The 24742-nt window shown below is 44.7% G+C and overlaps 1 non-coding gene across 1 annotated transcript; it reads left to right on the top strand.

Annotated features, from left to right (window-relative positions):
* Positions 1–18612: 18612 nt before the first annotated feature.
* Positions 18613–18694, top strand: trnas-gcu (transfer RNA serine (anticodon GCU)). Its single transcript has one exon. It is a non-coding gene; the product is annotated as a tRNA-Ser (tRNA).
* The last annotated feature ends 6048 nt before the right edge of the window (positions 18695–24742 follow it).

Raw genomic sequence — 24742 nt, 5'->3', positions numbered from 1 at the left:
CTGATGGCAGTGTCAAGTGTCTCATAGAATTGATCCTTGACATCTGGGGTGGAGGTGAGTGTCGGGACATAGATGCACATGAGATTAACTGGGCCCGCGCTTGTTAACAAGTGAAGGGGAAGAAGTCTCTCTGAGCCAACTGTGGAGGGTTCACTCATTGCAAGTGGCGTGTTTTTTTTACTGTGAAACCCACTTCATGCTCACGAGTTGCCTCTTGGGATTTCCCCTGCCAGAAGAAGGTGTAGTGTTTCTCTTTGAGGGATCCACTTTGAATGGGTCCAGTTTCTTGCAGCACAGCAATGTCCACATTGAGCCTTGTTAGTTCCTTGTCAATCACAGCTGTATTGTGTGTGCTGCAGAAGGTTGTCGGTAAGGCCAGGACACATGGTCCTTACATTCCAGCTTGTGATGCGAAGCACTGGTGTCTTCTTTGTTGAGTTTGTCTTGCCTGGTGCATAGATTATCAATCCGCCAGTTGAGAGATATCTCTCGAAGGTGCAAGCACCCATTGAAGCAGGTAGGTCGTGGCAGGACAGCACCTAACTGACTGGCGGCTGCACAGCTTGGAGTAGGTGGCAGTTATCCATTGAGACGCGATGATCTCTCCCACTGTCAAAAGTAACCCCTGGTGCTCATACTCTACACCAATTGAGTGAGAGCTTATAATCGGTAACTGTTTCTTCCCATGTTTTGCTGATGTTTAACCATGAAGCTGGAGTGTCCTCTCCAGGGCACAGGCCTGGGCAAATAGTATGGAGACACTGAGCATCAGGACCCCCTCTCAGCATTGCTAGTATTGTCCAAAGGAAAGGAAAAAAACAGCACTGTTTGGTACCAGCTCTGCTGTAGGAGTTGCTGGAAAACTACCTGATAAGTAACAGGTAACCGCCTACGGGACTCCACTCCGGATTTACTGTCCAGGTTTACTCCCTAGGCCTTCTTCTCTCTCAAGACACCCACAGGGAAGTGAGACTTTTTGCCCATAGATGGGGCTCTGTTTCTTGGCATCAGGATGGAACCACACGGCAGTGGGCCTGCATGACATGCACAAGGATCTCACACACTGCCCCAACCCTGTGACAGCTCAGAGAGATACCCTGATGATAATACACCCCACAGGAACATCACAAACAGCCCCCTCCTTAGGACAGCTCAGGGTCAGACACTGCACACACAACAACAACAGTGACATTACTGGATTAGTCCCTCCATTCTGAAAAACAAGCATTCACCCTACTTTATGCTTTCCGTCTCTCAGCCAATTTTGTATCCACGCTGCCACTGCCTCTTTAATCCCATCTGCTCAAATTTTGTTAACAAGTCTATTTTCTGGTACTTTTTCAAACACAATTTTGAAGTGCAGACACACACCATCAACCTCACCACCCTGGTCAACTCTCTGTGAAACTTCATCAAATAAATTAATTTATTAATTATTTCAGACACAATCTTCTGTTAACCAATCTGTACTGGCTGTCATTTATTAGCCCATGTTCTACCAAGTGCCAGTTAATTTTCTCCTGGATAATTGTCTCTAAAACTTTCCCCACCACTGACATTAGATGAACTGGTCTGTAGTTCCTGGGTTTATCTCTCTTTTTAAACAGGGCTGTAAAATTAGCAATCCTTGCAGACTTCTCTTTCAGTTCTGGAAAGTCGATTGTGGACAAACTCTTTGGGCATGACTTTAACCAATTAAATCAACAGGATACTTGATTAATAAGTCCAGAACATTTATTGAGAGTCAAATAGTACTAAATAATTGGAAGTAAAATTATACTTAACAAACTTGGGGAATATAACTTGACAGCTCTAGCAGGTGTGTGGACTGTTCGAGCTTGGCCTCAAAGTGTCACGGTCCTCTTTGTCCAGTCTAGATCCCTCATCAGGTGGAGAAATTGGTTGATGATCTGAGCCTTTACCCCTGAGGTCTTCTAGTGTTCCTGCACACTGAAACCTTGCAAGATCCCGACTTTTAACCCCTGGATGGCCATCACACCACCATGTAAAATAATAATTGGTCTGAGCTGTTGCAAGGTACATTTAATTAATGTCTTACACTAACAGCCAACTGTCCTCAGAATCTCAGACATGAGTACAATGGAGTGGTTTCACACTGTCTCCCAATCTGATCTGAAACAAGTTTCCTGTTCATTAAATCGAGACTCTTGAAAATGCTGGAAATAGTCAGCAGGTCTGACAGCATCTGTGGAGAGAGAAACAGAGTTAACGTTTCAGATCTGTGATCTTTCATCAGAACTGGAATGAAATTGTCTGAGGGACTGAGATTGTGGAATCAATTTCAGGGTCAAAAACATTGTACTCTGTAAGGATGGGAAGATGGTGATTATTAAGTACAGTGCAAGAATATAGATGCTTTTACATTATTTGAATCAACATTGATTTAAACCTTGTGCTCACGAAACCTGTCTTTTGATCAAAATGACACTGATAACAATGGAAAAAGCAACGCATGCATTTGACGACCACAGGACTTTGTAAAGCCTTTTACAGCCAATGAAGGACTTTCCAAGTGTAGTCACTGTACAGTACAATACAATACCCGACAATAAGGATATTTCACATTCGAGTCACGCAAGTGCCAGGCATTGACCTTCTGAAACAAGAGAGAATCTAAACATCTCCCCTTGACATTCAACAGCATTACGATTGCTGAATCCCCCACTATCAACATCCTGGGGGTTACCATTGACCAGAAACTGAATTGCAGTAGCCATATAAATATCATGGCTACAAGAGCAGGTCAGACACCAGGAATCCTGCGGCAAGTAACTCACCTCCTGACTCCCCAAAGCCTGTCCCCTATCTACAAGGCACAAGTCAGGAGTGTGATGCAATACTCTCCATTGCCTGGATGGGTGCAGCTCCAACAACACTTAAGAAGCTCAACGTCATCCAGGACAAAGCAGCCCACTTGATTGGCGCCTCATTCACTATATTCACTCTCTCCATCACCAACACACAGCGTGTACCATCTACAAGATGCACTGCAGCAACGCAGCAAGCCTCCTTACACAGCACCTTCCAAACCCATGACTTCTATCACCTAGAAGGACAAGGGCAGCAGACGCATGGGAACACCACCACCTGCAAGTTCCCCTCTGAGCCACACACCATCCTGGAATTGGAACTATATCACCGTTCCTTCACTGTGGCTGGGTCAAAATCCTGGATCTCCCTTCCTAACAGCACCACATCGACTGCAGTGGTTCAAGAAGGCAGCTCACCACCACCTTCTCCAGGGAATTAGGGATGGGCAATAAATGCAATAAATAAAAATAAAATCATTAAAAAATGACAATATCCTGTAATCCCCAAAAGTAGAAAATACATATGAAAATGAAAATATAATAAAACACAGTCAGCATGGATTTCACAAAGAAAGTCTTGATTAACCTTATCTTTGAAGAATCAACAGCAAGAGTAATATAGCAGATGCAGAAGAGTTTAAGTTAATAATGCCTCATCCTTTTAAGTGCTTGAACCAACAAATTGTGGGTTAACAAACAAGGAGGGAAGATGTGTTGGGGTTTTTGAATAACTTGAAGATAGACAAGTCTCCCGGGCCTGACGGGGTATATCCAAGGATGTTATGGGAAGCAAGGGATGAAATTGCAGAGCCGCTGGCAATGATCTTTTCATCTTCTCTGCTGACGGGGGTGGTACCAGGTGATTGGAGGGTGGCAAATGTTGTGCCCCTGTTCAAGAAAGGGAATAGGAACAACCCTGGGAATTACAGGCCAGTTAGTCTTACTTCGGTGGTAGGCAAGTTGATGGAAAAGGTGCTGAGGGATAGGATTTCTGAGCATCTGGAAAGACACTGCTTGATTCGGGACAGTCAGCACGGTTTTGTGAGGGGTAGGTCTTGCCTCACAAGCCTGATTGAATTCTTTGAGCAGGTGACCAAGCAAGTGGATGAGGGTAAACCAGTGGATGTGGTGTACATGGATTTTAGTAAGGCATTTGATAAGGTCCCCTATGGTAGACTTATGGAGAAAGTCAGGAGGCATGGGATAGTGGGGAATGTGGCCAGTTGGATTAAGAATTGGCTAACTGATAGAAGGCAGAGAGTGGTCTTAGATGGTAAATACTCAGCCTGGAGCCCAGTTACCAGTGGCGTGCCGCAGGGATCAGTTCTGGGTCCTCTCCTGTTTGTGATTTTTATTAACGACTTGGATGAGGAAGTCGAAGGGTGGGTCAGTAAATTTGCAGATGATACAAAGGTTGGTGGAGTTGTGGATACCGAGGAGGGCTATTGTCGTCTGCAAAGGGACTTGGATAGGTTGCAGTGCTGGGCTGAAAAGTGGCAGATGGAGTTTAACCCTGAAAAGTGTGAGGTCGTCCATTTTGGAAGGACAAACATGAATGCAAAATACTGGGTTAACGGTAGGGTTCTTGGGCATGTGGAGGAGCAGAGAGACCTTGGGGTCTATGTGCATAGATCATTGAAAGTTGCAACTCAAGTGGATAGGGCTGTGAAGAAGGCATATGGGGTGTTAGCGTTCATTAGCAGAGGGATTGAATTTAAGAGCCGTGAGGTGATGATGCAGCTGTACAGGACCTTGGTAAGGCCTCATTTGGAGTACTGTGTGCAGTTCTGGTCGCCTCATTTTAGGAAGGATGTGGAAGCCTTGGAGAGGGTGCAGAGGAGATTTACCAGGATGTTGCCTGGAATGGAGAATAAGTCTTACGAGGAAAGGCTGAACATTCTAGGCCTCTTCTCATTAGAACGGAGAAGGATGAGGGGTGACATGATAGAGGTTTATAAGATGATCAGGGGAATAGATAGGGTAGACAGTCAGAAACTTTTTCCCCGGGTGGAGCAAAGCGTTACAAGGGGTCATAAATTTAAGGTGAAGGGTGGGAGATATAAGGGGGATGTCAGGGGAAGGTTCTTTACCCAGAGAGTGGTCGAGGCATGGAATGCCTTGCCCGGGGAAGTTGTTGAGTCAGAAACTTTAGGGACTTTCAAAAGGCTTTTGGATAGGTATATGGATAAAGGAGAATGATGGGGTATAGATTAAATTGTCCTTGACAGAGGACAAAGGATCGGCACAACATTGTGGGCCGAAGGGCCTGTTCTGTGCTGTATGTTCTATGTTCTATGTTCACACTAACTGACAGAGCTGGGTGTTATGCTTTCTCGATTCCCCTAAAGCAGGGTGTTAATGAGTTAAATCGTCAGGTTGCTGCAACCAGAATAGCCATTGTCCACGATCAGTTTTACTGTTCCAAATAAAGGGTGGAACATTCATTGTGAATCTATAGAAACAGTCTGGTCCTGCACACTGCAGACACATCCACGTCATCACCAACCAGCTCTCCTGTAATTGATGCAGTTATTTGACTTTTCCCCATTCGCTCCATGGAATTAATTTTGAAAGATTTTAAATTCTAAGAAGTTTTGTTAATATTCAGCCCTTGAGAAGAAATCATTCCCTGGCCACAGTGGAGAGAGTATTGAATATAAAACTGTAGACTACGAGGTAACACAGTGAAAGCTTATCAGCTAATCTATAATTGCTTAGTTTTCTTACTTTTGCTCTTGTTATTTGGTTTTTCATCCTTTTCAATTCCTGACTGCGGATATTATTGTGATTAAATGTGAAAAGATGCACTGTGTCTCAACCCCGGTATATTGGCTCTTTCTCTGTACAGTGCTGTATACACTCAGATACTGACAGTGTCTCTCCCTCCCTCAATTTTCCAGCCCTGACATTGCAGAAAGTGCTGTTCACAGTTATACATTCTGACTGTTTGCAGTTGATTAGTGAGAGATTATTAACATATCCTTCTGCAGCGCTGCCTCGGTTAATAACAGCAGATCTAAGTCACATTTCAGATACAGAAACTGACGCATCAATTATTCACTCTGTTGCGATCAATATTTGCCTCTCAATCAGATCAGTTGGTCATTATCACATTGCTGTTTGTGGGTATTAGCTGCTGCATTTCTGACATTACAACAGTGATTACACTTCAAAAGTATTTCATTGTTTACAAAGTGCTTTGATATGTCCAGTGGTCTTGAAAGGTGCTATTTAAATGCAACTCTTTTCTTTCTTTATCACAACACATTGCAGTGTAAACAATGGTTCTTCATGTCATCTCTGGTGCTTCTGCCAATCACCTGATATCTGTGTCCTCTGCTTACTGACCCTTTTACCACTGGAAACAGTTTCTCCTGATTTAAACTATTAAAGAACTTCATGATTTTGAACAAATGTGTCAAATTTCTTCTGAATTTTCTCTGCTGCAAGGAGAACAACCCCAGCTTCTCCAATCTCTCCACATAACTGAAATCCCTCACCCTGCTACCATTGTGGTAAATCTCTTTTTTGTTCTTTCATGGGATGTGGGCACTGCTGACACAATGTGATTCCTGTCAATGCAGCGGCCCGCTGACATCATCGGACTGTGCCAAGCTGCTCATAGGCACAGCTACATCTTGCCAGGATTAAGTGGCACATGCGCAGGATGATGTCATTGCGCAGCGCCAACATCATCGCATATCCGCGCATGGTCCATCTTCGCTCATGTGAGCTAAAGCGTCATCGGGTATCCAGCCCCTCACTCAGCTGGAGGAAGCGGCTGAATAGGAGACTTTGAGGCTGGAGCTCTCCCCCCTCGGCAACTCGCTCCAGGCCTCGATGCTTCCTCCTCTCAGCTGCTCGCTCCACACCTCGATGCTCCCCTGGCCGATCGTTCCCCGCTCGCGTCACCGAGCTCTCTGGCTGCTCTCTCTCAACCTCCCAATCCCCGCTCCAGCTGCTAGCTCTAGGCTGTGCCACTTCCCTCCTCTAGGCCACTCACTACTCACTCCTACGTCACACTTTGCAGCCCACCTTACTTCTTCGGGCGGCGCGTGGAGACTGGACAAACGTGGGAGCAAGTGGCCGAGAGAAGGGAAGCAGCGCAGCATAGAGCTAGCGGCTGGAGGGGAGGGGGGGGTGGGGAGTGAGCAAGCGACCAGAGAATGGGGTGACGCGATCGGGGGACAATCGTCCAGGGAAGTGGGGGGAGCAGTGAGGTCTGGAGTGAGCGACTGTGGAGGGTGGAAGCGGCCGGTGCGAAGGAGGGGGAGAAAGCGAGTTGTGCCACCTAGTGGTTGTGTTGTCAGCAAACGCAGCCTTTATTGTCGATCCTTAATTGCCCTTGAGAAGGTGGTGGTGAGCAGCTTATTTGAGCCACTGCAGTCCATGTGTTGTACGTAAAACAACAGTGCTGTTGGGAAGGGGGTTCCAGGATTTTGATCAAGTGACAGTGAAGGAACGGTGATATAGTTCCAAGTCAAGATGGTGTGTAGCTTGGAGGGGAGCTTGCAGATGGTGGTGTTCCCATTCATTCAATGTCCTTCCAGGTTCTCAAGGTCGGGCGTTTGGAAGGTGTTGTTGAAGGAGGCTTGGTGAGTTGCTGCAGTGCATCTTGTAGATGGCACACACTGCTGCCACTGTTCAGTGGTGGTGCAGGGAATGAATATTTAAAGTCGTGGATGAGGTGCTGATCAAACGAGCTGCTTTGTCCTGGACGGTGTTGAGTTTCTTTGGTGTTGTTGGAGCTCCACTCATCCAGGCAAGTGGGGAGTATTGCATCACACTCCTGACTTGTGCCTTGCTGATGGTGAGTCAGTCACAGCAGAATTTCCAGCCTCTGACCTGCTCTTGTAGCTATGTTATTTATATGGCTGATCCAATTCAGTTTCTGCTCAATGGTAACCCCCAGAATGTTGATAGTGAAGGATTCAGCAATGGTAATGTCATTGAATATCAAGGGGAGATGGTTAGATTCTCTCTTGTTGGAAATGGTCATTGCCTGGCATTTTTGTGGCGTGAATGCTACTTGCCACTTGTTAGCCGAAGCCCAATATTGTCCAGGTCTTTCTACATGTGGACTTGGACTGCTTCAGTATCTGAGGAGATGTTAATGCGACAGAACATTTTGCAATCATCAGCGAACATCCCCACTTCTGACCTTATTACAGAGGGAAGGTCATTGATGAAGCAGCTGAAGATGGTTGAGGCCTAGGACACTACCCTGAGGAAGTCCTGAGTGATGTTCTTGGACCGAGATGATTGGCCACCAACAAGCATCACCATGTTCCTTTGCACGATGTATGACTCCAACTAGTGGAGAGTTTTCCCCTGATTAAAATTGACTTCAATTTTGCAAGGGCTCCTTGATGCTCTTGGCAAGAGCAGTCACTGTCACCTCACCTCACCTCCTGAATTCAACTCTTCTGCCCATATTTGGGCCAAGGCCATAATGAGGTCAGGAACTGAGTGGCCCTGGCGGAACCCAAAATGAGCAATGAAGAGCAGGTTATTGCTGAGTAAGTGTTGCTTGATAGCACTGTCAACGACACCTTCCATCACTTTACTGATGATCAAGAGGAGGCTGATGGGGCAGTAATTGACCGGGTTGGATTTGTCCTGCTTTTTGTGTACAGAACACACCTGGGCAATATTCCACATTGCCGGGTAGATGCCAGTGTTGTAGCTGTACTGGAACAGCTTGGCTGGTGGCACGGCTAGTTCTGGAGCATAAGTCTTCAGCACTACAGCCGGGATGTTGTCAGTATCCAGAGCCTTCTGCCATTTCTTGATTTTTTTTTTATTCATTCATGGGATATGGGCACCATCCCTAATTGCCCTTGAGAAGGTGGTGGTGAGCTGCCTTCTTGAACCGCTGCAAATATCATGTGGAGTGAATTGGATTAGCTGAAGATTGGCATCTGTGATGCTGGGGACCTCCGGAGGAGGCCGAGATGGATCATCAACTTGGCACTTCTAGCTGAAGGTGGTTGCAAATGATTCAACCTTGTATTTTGCACTGATATGCTGGTCTCCCTTATCATTAAGGATGGGAATATTTGTGGAGCCTTGACCTCCTGTTAATTGTTTAATTATCCACCACCATTCAGGACTGGATGTGACAGGACTGCAGAGCTTTGATCTGATCTGTTGGTTGTGAGATCGCTTAGCTCTGTCTATTGCATGCTGCTTCCACTGTTTGACATGCAAGTAATCCTGTGTTGTAGCTTCACCAGGTTGACACCTCATTTTTAGGTCTGCTTGGTGCTGTTCCTGACATGCCCTCCTGCACACTTCATTGAACCACTATTGTTCCCTTGGCTTGATGGTAATGGTAGAGTGAGGGATATGTCAGGCCATGAGGTAACATATTGTGTTTAAATACAATTCTGCTGCTGCTGATGGCCCACAGTGCCTCTTGGATGCCCAGTTTTGAGCTGCCAGATCTGTTCATTTCTTCCCTCAGAAATAATTGGAAAACAAATTCCTAAGGAATGCATGAACTAAATAAAAAGGAGAGAGAAATAAATACTGACAAAATAGATGGCAGCATTTGGAAGGTAAAAAGATTTCAGTTTTATTATTGATGAGTGAGAGGAATATATCACACTTTGGGGCTTCTGGAAGTGGATTTACTGATAATCTGGGGAATTGATGGGAAGCTGCTTCATGGTTGGTGGAACAATCTCCAGCCCTCGGGGTGGAGCCAACAGCTGCATCCATCCAATAACAGACAGAGCAGAAGTACTGTATCAGGTCTTGTTAGCTCAGTTGGTAGAGCATGAGACTTTTAATCTCAGGGTCTTGGATTTGAGACCCTTGTTGTGTGGTTGTTCTTCCCTTTTTCAGACTTCATCGGCAGAGAGTTCAAGGAGTGTTTGAAATTAAATTCAACAACTTCATCAGATTTCAACTACCACCACCCCCCCCCCCCCCCCGCCCCGGCCCCCTCCCAGTGTAGTTGACAGGACCCTCAACCTCTGCCCTCCGCCTTCCCCTCCCTCCCATAACTGCGACAGGGTTCCCCTTGTCCTCACTTTCCACCCCACCTGCCTCCACATCCAAAGGATCATCCTCCACCATTTCTGCCACCTCCAGCGTGATGCCACCACCAAACGCATCCTCCCCTCCCCTGTCAGCATTCTGCTGGGATTGTTCCCTCCACAACACCCTGGTCCACTCCTCCATTACCCCAACACCTCGTCCCCTTCCCAAGGCACCTTCCCATGCAATCGCAGGAGATAAAATACCTGCCCTTTTCCCTCCTCTCTGCTCATTATCCAAAGCCCGATACACTCTTTTCAGGTGAAGCAGCGATTTACTTGTACTTCTTTCAATTATGTATACTGTATTCACTGCTCACAATGCGGTCTCCTCTAAACTGGGGAGACCAAACGCAGATTAGGTGGAACACCTCTGCTCAGTGCGAAAGCATGACCCTGAGCTTCTGGTTGCTTGCCATTTCAACACTCCCCCCTGTTCTCATGTCAACATTTCTGTCTTTGGCCTGTTCCAGTGTTCCAGTGAACATCAACGCAAGCTCGAGGAGCAGCACCTGGCTTTCGATTCAGCACTCTACAGCCTTGTGGACTGAACATTGAGTTCAATAACTTCAGAGCATGACTGGTGTCAGGCAACCACAAGCATTAACACACTCTTTGCCTTTGTGCCAGGACAGCTTTGTTATTTAATCTCTCCTGCCCTCTGCCCTATCAAACACCTTCCCCTTTGTTCTCTCGCACACACCCCTCCCCTTCACTTGTTTAAAACCTAATGCTTTTTTAACATTTGTCTGTTCTGATGAAAGGTCACAGACCTAAAATGTTTTCTCTGTTTCTCTCTCCACAGATGCTGCCAGACCTACTGAATATTTCGAGCACTTTTTGTTTTTATTTCAGATTTCCAGCATCTGCAGTATTTGGCTTTTATTATGTCAGAAAGTCTTTCCTTGATTCAGGACTCTTACCTCTCTCCAGAATCTCTCTGCTAAAGATTGAACTTTATCTCATTTCACTCACAGCTCAGGGTCAGTGCTGCTCAGTGGGACTTCTGGCTGTCTCCCACTTCACAATCCATCAGTACTGAGATAACAATGGGGAATATTACTCACATGTTGTGTTCTGTAACTTTTTACAAACACTTTAATGTATATATTGTCTTCCAAAGCAGTGACAGAATGGTGGCTTTCGTGTGTTGTTGAAATAGCTTTGTTGAGTTCGTGCTGTACTAACAGTTAAACAGTTCATGGTTCAATCCCAGGTTTTGGCACTTTCAACCTCTCCTGTGTCTTTTTCTTTGGCTCCAATTGTCAAGCTGCATGATTTACTCTGAAATTAGCACCAGAGAACCAAGGCACCAGCGAGCATGAGGAGCTGAAATTAGCACAGATCAAATCCACTTAATATTTCTGACTGAAGATGGTTGCAAATGCTTCAGCTTCATCTTTTGCACTGACGTGCTCGGCTCCACCATCATTGAGGATGTGAATGTTTTTGGAGCCTCCTCATCTTGTTAGTTATTTAATTATCCACCACCATTCACGACTGGATGTGGCAGGACTGTGGAGCTGTGATCTGATCCTGAGGGAGATATCCGTGCGTGGAGTGGCGGGATGTATGGAAAGTGATCCTGACAAGGGTGTCTGAGACTGGAGTGGAAGCTTTCTGTGGAGGTGCAGGAGTCGGCCATTCAGCCCCAGTGTTTTATAAAGGTTTAGCATAACTTATTTGCTTTTACTCTATGCCTCTATTAATAAAGCCAAGTGTCCTGTTTGCTCTGAGCAACCTTTTCAAACCTTGATCAAAAAAGATTGGTGTACATTGTCTCATTCTTCCTCCCAAACTGTATCACTTCACACTTCTCTGTGTAAAATTTTATCCGTTATGCTAAAGCCCATTTTACCAGTGTGTTTAAGTTCCTCTGAAGTGTGTTACTGTCACTGGCATAGGACGCAATTCACGAGCATTCTTTGATGCTATCTCCATGTAAAGTGCAATCTTACACGCTCGCTCAAATGTGGGATTTTGTGCGTTTAGTATCTTTTCTCATCCGCCAAGATAGCACAAATCTGTCTCATAATGTACGGTCTAAGAATGTGTCAAAGTTGCCCTGTAGTGATAAATTCTTCAGTGCCACAATGTACTCACCAACCGTTTCACTACTTTATGCTTTCTCATTCAAAATTTGTAGATTTCCGTAATCTCGCGTGTCTTCGGGTTGAGCCTCACTTCAGCGAAGAAACAGAAAATTATGATTCAAAGATTACACTGTCAATTATTCACTTCTCTGTCTTCTCCTGAACTTCGAGTTCAGATTTGTTTGTGAAGTTGAGTCACACGTTAAGCCTTTGTCTTTGTGAAGGAAGTGATTTGGGAATGGCTGTTTGAAACTGTCGCTTCTTGCACAGAAATTCAGTGCAAATACTCAATCACCCACAATTTCCTCGAAAGAAATTTGTTCACAATCGCATTCGACATGGAAATTGCTTCAGCATTAATCTCACTGAAGCAGAGTGTGACCATGTTGGATGTTTCAGAGTGTTGGTGCCGTTATGTGTCACTTTTAACCGAGACTGGGAGACAGGGCAAGGTTGATCCAAGGTTGGAATATATTACCATTCAGGAGCAAGAAAAATCGAAAGGAACTAAATAAGAAAACCCAGTGTCCACATTTGCTCTGACCTTCCAAGAATGGAGAGGTGAGGAACAGAGTGGACCTGTGGGGGGAACACCGGGAGCAGAGCCTGTAAATCGACCCCGAGGATCGAGGCCCAGTCTCTTACCTTCCGGGAGCGGAGAGGCGAGGAGCAGAGCGGACCTGTGAGGGGAACACCGGGAGCGGAGCCTGTAAATTGACCCCGAGGATCAAGGTCCATTCTCTTACCTTCCGGGAGCGGAGAGCAGTCGAACCTCTTCCAATGCGCCGGAATATTGAACAAAAAAGGCAAACAGTGACATCAGAGGAGAGCTGCAAGCCGATTGCTTGGTAAGTAGCAGCTGTTTGAATATCTTAAAAAATAAGGGGAAAGTTGTTTTTTTTTGTTGGAAAAAAAATCCTCTGGTGATCAGGTGAGTACTACTAAAGTGTTTTTTTTTAAGGACTTTAAATTGAAGTGGGTAGAACAATTACCCTAGTATAATTAGTATTTTTTAATGATGGTAGTAACTAATTAACCTAAGGGTAAGTCATGACAGGAGAGCTCAGCCCCATGATATGCTCCTCCTGCGCTTTGAGGGAAATCAGGGACGCTTCCAGTGTCCCTGGTGACCATGTCTGCAGGAAGTGTATCCAGCTGCAGCTAGTGACTACCCGCATTATGGAACTGGAGCTGCAGGTGGCTTCACTGTGGAGCATCCGCGATGCTGAGGACGTTGTGGATAGCATGTTTAGTGAGGTGGTCACAATGCAGGTAATGGCTGCACAGGCAGAAAAGAGATGGGTGACCACCAGACGGAGTTGCAGGTAGTGCAGGAGTCCCCTGTGTCCATCCACCTCTCAAACAGATATACCGCTTTGGATACTGTTGCGGGGGGGTGACCTCCCAGGGGAAAGCAGCAACAGCCAAGTTTGTGGCACCACGGAGGGCTCTGCTGCACAGCAGGGGAGGAAAAATGTTGCAAGAGCTATACTGATCGGGATTCTATAGTAATGGGTGCAGTTTGGCGTTTCTGTGGTCACAAACGAGACTCCAGGATGGTATGTTGCCACCCTGGTGCTAAGGTCAAGGATGTCTCGAGCGGCTGCAGGACATTCTGAAAGGGGAAGGTGAGCAGCCAGAGATCGTGGTCCATATTGGTACTAACGACATAGGCAGGAAGAGAGATGAGGTCCTGCAAAGTGAATATAGGGAGTTAGGCAGAAGGTTAAAAAGCAGGACCTCTAGGGTTGTAATCTCAGGATTATTCCACGTGATAGTGAGGGTAGGAATAGGAGGATAAGGCAAATGAATGCGTTGCTGAAGACTGGCGAAGGCGGGAGGGCTTCAGCTACTTGGATCATTGGGATCTCTTCTGGTGCAGAAGTGACCTGTACAAGAAGGATGGGTTGCATCTGAACTGGAGGGGGACCAATATCCTTGCAGGGAGGTTTGCTAGTACTACTCAGGAGGGTTTAAACTAGTCTTGCAGGGGGTGGGATCTAAAGTAGTAATCTCTCAGATGAGATGGTTGAGGCAAATGTAGAGGTTAAAGCAAGCAAGTCCAGTAGGCAGGCTGGGCAGGAGCAGGACAGGGAGCGTGGAAGGTCTGGGAGGCTAAACTGCATTTACTTTAATGAAAGAAGCCTGACAGGTAAGGCAGATGAACTCAGAGCATGGATCGGTACATGGGATTGTGATATTGTAGCTATTACGGAAACGTGGTTGAGGGATGGACAGGAGTGGTAGCTTAATGTTCCGGGGTACCGAAGCTTTCGGCGTGACAGAGGTGGAGGTAAGAGAGGAGGGAGAGTTGCACTATTGATTAGGGAGGACATCACGGCAGTACTTAGAGAGGATATCCGGGGGGGAATGTCCAGCGAGGACCTGTGGGTAGAAGTTAGAAATAAGAAAAGGGTGATCACTTTGATGGGATTATCCGATAGGCCCCCCAATAGTCAGAGGGAAGTGGAGGAGCATATACGTAGGGAAATCACAGATAGGTGTAGGAATTATAGGGTTGTAATAATGGGTGATTCTAACTTCCCTAATATTGACTGGGCTGCCTTCGTGCTCAGGGATCAGATGGGGAAGAATTTGTTAAATGTGTCCAGGATAGTTTTCTGAAGCAGTATATGGATGGCCCTACCAGAGAAGGGGCTACACTCGACCTCCCCTTAGGAAATGAGGCTGGGCAGGTGGTTGATGTGTCAGTGGGGGAGCACTTTGGGACCAGTGACCATAACTCTATTAGCTTCAAGATAGTTCTGGAAAAGGATAGGACTGGTCCTCAGGTTGAAACCCTAAATTGGGGGAAGGCTAATTTCGATGGCATCAGACAGGAACTCTCAAAAGTTGAATGGGAGACGCTGTTTGCTGGTAAGTGGGAGGCTTTTAAAAATGAGATAGGAAGAGTTTAGTGCAGGCATGTTCCTGTTAGATGGAAGGGCAAGCTGACAAGCTTAGGGAACCTTGGTTGACGAGTGATATTGAGGTCTGGTCAGGACAAAGAAGGAGGCATATGTCAGGTATAGGCAGCTGGGATCGAGCGACTCACTCGAGGAGTACAGGGGATGTTGGAGTACACTCAAGAAGGAAATTAGGAGGGCGAAAAGGGGCCATGGGATTTCCCTGGCACATAAGATACAGGAGAATCCTAAAAGATTCTATAAGTATTTTAAGAGTAAAAGGGTAGCTAGGGAGAGAGTAGGTCCCCTTAAGGATCAGTGTGGCAATCTATGTGCGGAGCCACAGGAAATGGGCGAGGTCTTAAATGAATATTTCTCATCCGTATTTACCGTGGAGAAGGTCATGGAAGCTAGTGAGTTCAAGGGAAGGAACACTGATATCCTGGAGCATATCAACATTACAAAGGAGGAGGTGTTGGAGGTTTTGAAGTGCATTAAGGTGGATAAATCCCCAGGGCCTGACCAGGTGTATCCTAGGATGCTATGGGAAGCAAGGGAGGAGATTGCTGGGGCCCTGGCAGAGATTTTTGTGTCATCGTTAGCCGCGGGTGAGGTACCGGGAGACAGGAGGATAGCTAATGTTGTGCCTTTATTAAGAAGGGCAGAAGGGATAAGCTAGGAAACTACAGGCCGGTGAGTTTTACATCAGTGGTGGGAAGGTTATTGGAAGGCATTCTGAGAGACAGAATTTATATGCTTCTGGAAAGGCATGGTCTGATTAGCGATAGTCAGCATGGCTTTGTGCGTGGGAAATCATGTCTCACGAATTTGATTGAGTTTTTCAAGGAAGTGACCAAGAGGATTGACGAGGGCAGGGCGATGGATGTTGTCTACATGGACTTTAGCAAGGCCTTTGACAAGGTCCCACTTGGTAGGCTGGTCCAGAAGGTTCGAACAAATGGGATCCAGGATGAGCTAGCAAATTGGATGCAAAATTGGCTTGGTGATAGGAGGCAGAGGGTGGTTGTGGATGGTTGTTTTTCAGATTGGAGGCCGGTGACCAGTGGTGTGCCGCAGGGATCGGTGCTGGACCCCCTGTTGTTTTTCATATATATTAATGACTTGGATATGAATGTAAGGGGCATGATTAGTAAGTTTGCAGAAGACACCAAAATTGGTGGTATAGTGGACAGTGAAGAAGGTTGTCTAAGGTTACAACAGGATATAGATCAACTGGGAAAGTGGACAAGGGCTTGGCAAATGGAATTTAATGCAGACAAGTGTGAAGTGATGCATTTTGTGAAGTTAAGCCAGGGCAGGACATATACAGTGAATGGCAGGGCTCTGGGGAGTGTTGTTGAGCAGAGAGACCTTGGTGTGCAAGTACATAGTTCCCTGAAAGTGGCAACACAGGTAGACAGGGTGGTGAAGAGGGCGTATGGCATGCTTGCCTTCATTAGCCGAGGCATTGAGTACAAGAGATAGGACGTCATGTTACAGTTATACATAACGTTGGTTAGGCCATATTTGGAGTACTGTGTGCAGTTCTGGTTGCCGCATTACAGGAAAGATGTGATTAAGCTAGAAAGGGTGCAGAAAAGAATCACAAGGATGTTGCCTGGTTTGGAGGGCTTGAGATATCAAGAGAGATTGGACAGGCTGGGTCTGTTTTCCCTGGAGCGAAGGAGGCTGAGAGGAGACATGATCGAGGTATATAAAATTATGAGAGGCATAGATAGCATAGATAGCCAGAGTCTGTTTCCCATAGGAGGGGTGACTAAAATTAGAGGGCATAGATTTAAGGTGAGAGGGAGGAGGTTTAAAGGGGATCAAAGGGGTAAATTTTTCACATAAAGAATCGTGGGTATCTGGAATGAGCTGCCTGAGGAGGACGTGGAGGCAGGAACAGTAGTGACAATTAAGAGGAATCTGGACAGGTACTTGAATGAGCAAGGCATAGAGGGATATGAAATTAATGCAGGCAGGTGGGATTAGTATAGATAGGCATTATGGTCGACATGGATGCGGTGGGCCGAAGGACCTGTTTCTATGCTGTACGACTCTATGACTATTTGAGAATCTGAAGATCCGCTTGGGGAAAGCGAATCAGAGCAGAATGAAGGGTGAACTGTCCGACTGACCAGAAGAGATGAAGACACAGCTCAGTCAGCACATTCCCCTGGTTTATAATGCTGGAATATTTCTCACACAGAAATTATTCAACCCAATGACAAACATTCTTACAGCTGATAATTTATACGACTGATTTAAGGACTGTCTCTCATGTGGTCACCGAGTGACGGTGAAAAGATATTAAACTTTGTTCTATTCAGTCCAGCTGCGATGAACTTTGAATGTTTCCGCCTTTTATAAACATTATTTGAAGGGTCTCGGTAACAGTATTCAGTGTTGATGAGAGTGGGGTCTGGGTGAGCAGCTGCTGAGTGTGACAGGGTCAGGACTGGATGCAGGAAGTTCTCTGACAGTCTCTCTCTCTCTCTGATGGGTTTGAGTTGATTTACAACTGGCAGCTGTTGGTGTTTCGATAAATGAAGGAAGTTCTCTAACCATTATTTGGACAGACAGTGTAGCATAAGAATGTAAAGGGTTAATGCTGAAGACAGTGGGATCAACCTCTCCCACTGTCAGAGTGATGATGTAACAGTCACATGAGATGAGGTTTGGGAGAAGAGAGAGCAGCACCAAGGATGCCAGCTTAGGAGGCTTGATGAGTGTGTATATAGTATTGTGTAAATTAGAAAAGAGTTCTTAGTTCTTTCAGCAGGAAATGTGTCCAGAAAATATTGAGAAACTCACAATTTTATTATTCAGGAGTTGGAACACAGATATTAATTCCAAGTGACAGTTCTGGGTTCATTTCACAAAAAAAGTAGTGAATAATATTGCTCACTGATTGAAATCCCCCAGTGAGGAGACAGTTAAACAGGTGATCTGTTGCGGCATCCTTCAATCCAAGGTTTCGGCAGCATTTAATCTCCCTTTTTGGTGAAATTCTCTGTTATTTGCAACTTTTTTATCCAGCTTTGATGGGCGAGTGAAAAAACTGAAAAAAGTAAACAGTTCCATCCTTTCTTTTCTTCATTCTTCCCTTCTTTCTATCAGTTTCTCTTTTCTGTCCCAGATCAATATAATGATGAGAATCCCAATTTAATCAGTTGTTTCTGGTGTTTTATCCATTCCAATTAAAATTCAACATTCCAGTCAAATCTATTTGTTATTCCACAGTGTCTCTCCATGTGTTTTATTCTGTTGTATTCTCTCATAGTCTGTTTGATGATCAATGTTACATCTCACTCTCTGTTCTGGTGAAGATCAGAAGCAGTAATATCTGTTTACGCCACCTGACAAGTCGGCTGAGGCTGTGTCTCTCTGATCATGTGGAGTTAAAGCAATTCTTCCAGTCAGTTCAGTTGTCATTTCATGAGAAATTAGAAGTCATCATGACTTCGTCAGTGACCTAATGGTTCAGATGTCTGAGTGATGTTAATCATGGTGTGATCAAATGTTTGTATGTTCCAGTCTTTCCGTGGTGAGTTTTCACATTGAGTAGAAACGTGTTGGACATGGTCTGGAATGTTTCACACCGCTCCATTCCCAACAGGCCATGACCTGATGTGATGGAAATTTCATTTACTTACAGAAGCTACATTTCCATCATTGCACATCTGGCTGCACAGTCAGGATCTGAGCTGAAAGTGACCATTACGCCAAAACAGTTGACAAGGTGGCGGAGAGGTTAACATGATGGATTGCTAATCCATTGTGCTTCGCACGCGTGGGTTCAAATCCCATCCTTGTTGTTAGTTTATGAACTGTCTAGTGCATTGTTGTTTCCAGGGGGGCAAGTTTTGTGTTTAGTCGGCCTGGAAACCTGTTCTTGTCAATATCTAGAAGGTGATTCCAGAATTGTTTATACTTAATTAAAATTGAGACAGACAATTGGAATTCTTCACCCAAATTGGACTGGCATGAAGATCAAATTGGGATCACGAAAAGGAGGAAGATTTTTCCCTCCCTCCCTTCCTTCCATCTTTACTTTCTCTGGATTTACACCAAATGAAAGACTGACGGGAAAAACAAACGGCGAGGGAGCAGAAGCAGAACATTATCCTTTGGCAAGAAATTTATTTTCAAATCTTCTTGATAGATTAAGTGAGTGAACAATGCTTTGGCAGATGGAGTTTAAAATGAGGGGTCATCTAGTACCTACGAAAGATAGATCAGAGTGTTTTTTATAAGTGGTGAGATGTTAGAAACTGGAGAAGCAGAGACCCGAGTGCTGAATCACTAAAAGCTAGTGGACTGGGAGAAAATAATGTGAAAGGCTAATGGAATCTGAAGATTGGAACTCATGTTGTAGTTATATAAAGCTCTGTGCTCCTGAAGTAAATGTCCAAGCCCGGATTGTGGGGAATCTGTGGAGAATAATTTGGTTTTTATTCATTCTTGGGCGCGAGTATCGCTGATAAGTCTAGCATTTATTACCCATCCCTAATTGCCCTTGAGAATGTAGTGGTGAGCTGTCTTCTTGAACCAATGCAGTCCATATGGTGTAGGAACACCCACAGTGCTATTGGGGAGGGAGTTCCAGGATTGTGACCCAACAATAGCGAAGAAATGGCGATATAGTTACATGTCAGGATGGTGAGTGACTTGGAGGGGAAACTGCAGGTAGTGAGTTCCCATGCATCTGCTGCCCTTGTCCTTCGAGGTGGTAGTGGTCACGGGCTTGGAAGGTGCTGTTGAAGGATACTTGGCAAGTTACTGCAGTTCATATGGAGATGGTACACACTGCAGCCACTGTGTACTGGTGGTGGAGGAAGTGAATGTTTAACGAGGTGTGTTAGGTTCTGATCAAGTGGGATGCTTTGTCCTGGATGGTGTTGAGCTTCTTGAGTGTTGTTGAGTGAGGTGTATTCCATCACACTCCTGACTTGTGCCTTGTAGATAGTGGACAGGTTTTGGTGTATCAGGAGGTGAGATACTTGCTGCAGAATTCCCAATCTCTGACCTACGCTTATGGCCGCAGCATAGATGTGACTGGTCCAGTTTAGTTTCTGGTCAATGATAACCCCCAAGATGTTTATGGTGAGGGATTCAGCGATGGTAATGCTGCTGAATATCAAAAGGTGGATGGTTTGATTTTCTCTCATTAGAGATGTTCACTGCTTAGCACTTGTGTGGCCAGAAGGTTGCTTGTCACTTATCAGCTGAGAATGTTGTATAGGTCTTGCTGCTTGTGGGCACAGACTGCTTCAGTATCTGAGGAATTGTGAATCAGCAGGGAACATTCCCGCTTCTGACTCTTCTGAGTCAACAATGAAACAGCTGAGGATGTCTGGACCTAGGACAGTACCCTGAGAAACTCCTGAGGCAATGTCCTGGGCTGAGATGATTGGCCTCCACTAACCACAACCATCTTGCTTTGTGCGAGGTACGACTCCACCAAGTGGAGAGTTTTCCCCCGATTCCAATTGACTTCAATTTTGCTAGGGATCCTTGATGCCACACTCACTCAAGGGCAATCACTCTCACCTCTCCTCTGGAATTCCACTCATTCGTCTCTGTTTGAACCAATCTGCAATGAGGTTATAAGAACAGAAGAACAGAAGAAATAGTAGCAGGAGTAGGCCATTTTGCCCCTCGAGCCTGCTCCGCCATTCAATAGGATCATGGCTGACCTGATCATGGCCTCACTCCCACTTTCTTCCTGCTCCCCATAACCCTTGACTTCCTGGTAGATAAAAGTCTGTCGAACTCAGTCTTGAAGACATTCAATGATCCAGCCTCTATTGCTCTCTGCGCTAGAGAATTCCAAAGATTAATGAATCTCTGAGAGAAGAAATTCGGCCTCATTTCCTTCTTAAATGGAAAACCCCTAATTCTGAAACCGTGTCCCTGAGTTCTAGATTCCACCATGAGGGGAAACATCCTCTCAGCATCTACCCCGTCAAGCCACCTCAGAATTTTATATGTCTCAATGCGATCACCTATCATTTTTTCTCAGTTCCAATGAGTACAGGTCCAGCCTGCTCAACTCTCCTCATAAGACAACCCCTTCATCACAGGAATCAATCCAGTGAACCTTCTCTGAACTGCCTCCACTGCAAGGATATCCCTCCTTAAATAAGGAAACCAAAACTGTACACGGTACTCCAGGTGTGTTTTCACCAACACCCCTGTACATTTGCAGCAAGACTTCTCTACTTTTGTCCACCATTCCCTTGAAATAAAAGGTAACATTCCATTTGCCTTCCTAATTATTTGCTCTACCTGCATGCCAACTTTTAGTGATTCATGTACAAGGACATCCAGATCCTTCTGCACCGTAGCATTCTGTAGTCTCTTGCAATTTAAGTAATATTTTTCTTTTCCATTATTCCTACCAAAGTGGATAACCTCACATTTTCCCACATTATACTCGACCTGCTAGTATTTGCTTGGAGCCGAGAGACCGTGGCAGATCTAAACTGAGCATCGATGATCAGATTATTGCTAAGTGTGCGGTGCTTTATCGCACTGTTGATGACATCTTCCATCACTTTGCTGATGATTGATAGTAGACTGATGGGGCGGCAATTGGTCAGATTGCATTTGTCCTGATTTTTTTTATGGAGAGGGCACACTTGGGCAATTTTCCACATTGTCCAGTAGATGCCTGTGTTGCAGCTCTACTGGAACAGCTTGGCTGAGAGTGCAGCTAGTTCTGGAGCACAAGTCTTCAGTACCAGAGCCGGAATGTTGTTAGGGCCCATAGTTTTTGCTGTATCGAGTGCCTTCATCTGTTTCTTGCTATCATGTGGAGTGAATCGAATTGGCTGAAGACTGGAAACTGTGATGCTGGGGACCTCAGGAGGCCGAGATGAATCATCCACTGAGCAATTTCTGACAGAAGATTGTTAGAAATGCTTCAGCTTTGGCTCCAGCATCATTGAGGATGGGGATGTTTTTGGAGCCTCCTCATCTCATCTGTCCACCATCATTCATGACTGGATGTGGTAGGACTAAGGACCTGTGATCTGATCGTGAGGGAGATATCCTTGCATGGAGTGGTGGGATCTGTGGAGAGTGATCTGACGAGTGTGTGTAAACCTGGAATGGAAGCTTTCTGTGGATGTACAGGAGTAGGCCATTCAGACCCAGCATTTTATAAAGGTTTATCATAACTTATTTGCTTTTACTCTATGTCTCTATTAATAAAGCCAAGTGTCCTGTTTTCTCTTAGCAGCCTTTTCAAACCTTCTAAGATTGGTGTACATTGTCTCTTTGTTCTTGCACCCACTTTAGAATTGTAACATTTCATTTATATGGCCTCTCCTTATTCTTCCTCCCAAATTGTATCACTTCACAATTCTCTGTGTAAATACTATCTGCCATTTGAAAGCCCATTTTCCAGTTTTTTTTAAGCTCCCCTGAAGTGTGTTACTATCACTGGCACAGGATGAAATTCCGGAGCATTCTTTGATGCTATCTCCATGGAAAGAGCAATCTGACACGCGAGCTCAAATGTCGGATTTTGTGTGTTTCGTATCTTTTCTCATTCACCAATATAAGCACAAATCTGTCTCATAATGTACCGTCTAAGAATGTGCCAAAGCTGCAATGCAGTGATAAATTCTTCAGTGTCACAATGTACTCACCAACTGATTCACTACTTTTCTGCTTTCTGGTTCCAAATTTCTAGCTTGCCGTGATCTCTAGTGGCTTAGGGTTGAAATGTTCCTCTAACTTGGTGATGATTGTTTTGAATGGCACATCTTTTGCCTTGATGGGAGCAGGAAGCTTTGTCAGTTGGTCATACACTTCCAGGCTAATTTCCATTAGCAAAATTGCTTTCTAGCCCTCAAGAATTGCTTTATTCAGAGTCTTGACCTCTATATTTTCATCTTCACATTCCAATATGTTATTAGCTCTGAAAAACATTTCAATTCTTTCAATATATGAACTGAATGGTTCTCGAGCCCTCTCATATGTTCCGAGCCATGTATCCCATGGGTGTAGCCATATTTTCCCAAAATATCACTTTGAATCGGATGCACACTGAGACCCTGCGGCATCTCATTCAACTGAGGAGACAGTCTGTGGCCCAGGCTTCACACAATCCACCCAAAATCTCCATCATCCGAGCAGGTAGCTCACCAGGAGCTGGCTGATATTGTTCACTGCCGTCCCTGCTGCTGTTTGCTGCCAATATTTTCGGACTTTTATCTCATCCTCATCACAATTTTCTCTGCAAGGACGTGTTTATTTACATCATTACCTCATGAACATAATATACAAATACATTACATGTGTGAATCACATCTTGATCACTATTACCTTCATACCAGATGTGTCTGAATAAATGGAACCCCGTCACAATAAACACTGTCACCTTTCAATGTTTAGCGGAGAGGTTTGACGGCCTGGTGTGTGTGATTCCCACATTAATGTGTTTGTACAAAGTTCGGAGAAAGACGGGGATATGAATAATTTGTTGGGAAATCTTTAAGCAATTCTCCATGTCTCTCACGCTCAAAGAACTGCAAACACATGGATTCAGAAAGAACCTGAGTGCAAAATCAACAGAAAAAAACACAGCCAGAGAGACTTGCTATAACCTATAGCTCAGGGAAAGTACATGATGTTATGGAAGGGACTTTGAATTTTTTTTTTGTGAATTTTATTTTGTTGAGGAAATTATAATCAAACTGAATAAATGTAAGACCAGTTATTTTTCAAGAGGGCACTGAAAGTATTAATTTGACTACTATGTTGACAAGTTGTCACAACTCAAGCTAAATGTAGAACAGAAGCCCTGGTAACGGGGAAATGTGGACAGAGAAGTCAGTCGTGCCTCTTGATTGGACAAGCCCGGCAGCAGCAGCGCGCACCAAAGAGGGCAGAAAATTCGCAAGCTTTTGTTTGGAGCAGTCATTGTGTTTTACCTTCTGGAGTGAGCAGCTGATAAAGTTAGCCAGAAGAAGTGTCAAGGAATGAGAGAAGACCGCAACCCACCTTGTTTTGCAGCAAATCTTGAAAAGACTCTGAGAAGTTCACTATGTCAATTCGTCTCATATTCTGTCTTTGAAGAAAGCCTGCTAAAATTAATTCTCAACCCCGCCTCTAAATAAACTCTTCTAAAAGAACCGAGTGACCTGTGTACATGTACTCGGAAATTAGACTGCATGTCAATTTTGGAACAACATATCTCATCTGCTGTTTTCTTCAGAAATGAGCAAGTAATCAGTCCAAGTGTTTTTTTTTGTCTTTAACAGAGCCCTGAATTGTATAGAAAAATCCCTTTTTTTTCAGTATGTGTGTGTGCGTGTGTTCAGCTGAGGTAAGAAAGGGACTTTAAATGTTGGTTAAGGTAAAAAGGGAACTTTTAAAATTTCCACCTGTGTGTTTATGCTTTACTTCATGATTAGTGAAAACTTGTTCTATAAGAAACTGATAATTTTGTTGTTCATTAAGTGTCTCCTATTCTGGGAAAAATAGAGCATATGATTGACTGTATCAGTAAGTGGGAAAAGTTAAAATTTTTGTTGTGACCTGTGGAGAAGTGGGATGAGAATAAATAGTAACCACCTCAGATTTCAATTGCAACAGCACTTGTGTAGTTGGTTAAAGTACCTGTCTTGTAAACAGGAGATCCTGGGTTCGATTCCCAGCAGAACCTTATTTTATATTTGCAATATGCTTGAGAAGTTTCCGTATCAACACTTATGTCTGTGTCTTGTGAACTTTAACTTAGAATTCAAATTACATGATGAATTTCATTCACAGGAGAAAACAGCCTTTGTGAAGGATGTGAGTTTGGAATGGCTCTTCCTCCTCGTACAGAAATTCAGTGCTGATATTTCAAA

Source organism: Heterodontus francisci, unplaced genomic scaffold (genome assembly GCF_036365525.1).
Source record: "Heterodontus francisci isolate sHetFra1 unplaced genomic scaffold, sHetFra1.hap1 HAP1_SCAFFOLD_61, whole genome shotgun sequence".
In the NCBI taxonomy this organism is placed as follows: Eukaryota; Metazoa; Chordata; class Chondrichthyes; order Heterodontiformes; family Heterodontidae; genus Heterodontus; species Heterodontus francisci.
Note: the sequence above shows the minus strand (reverse complement) of the source record. Positions and strands in the feature narration are given on the sequence as shown.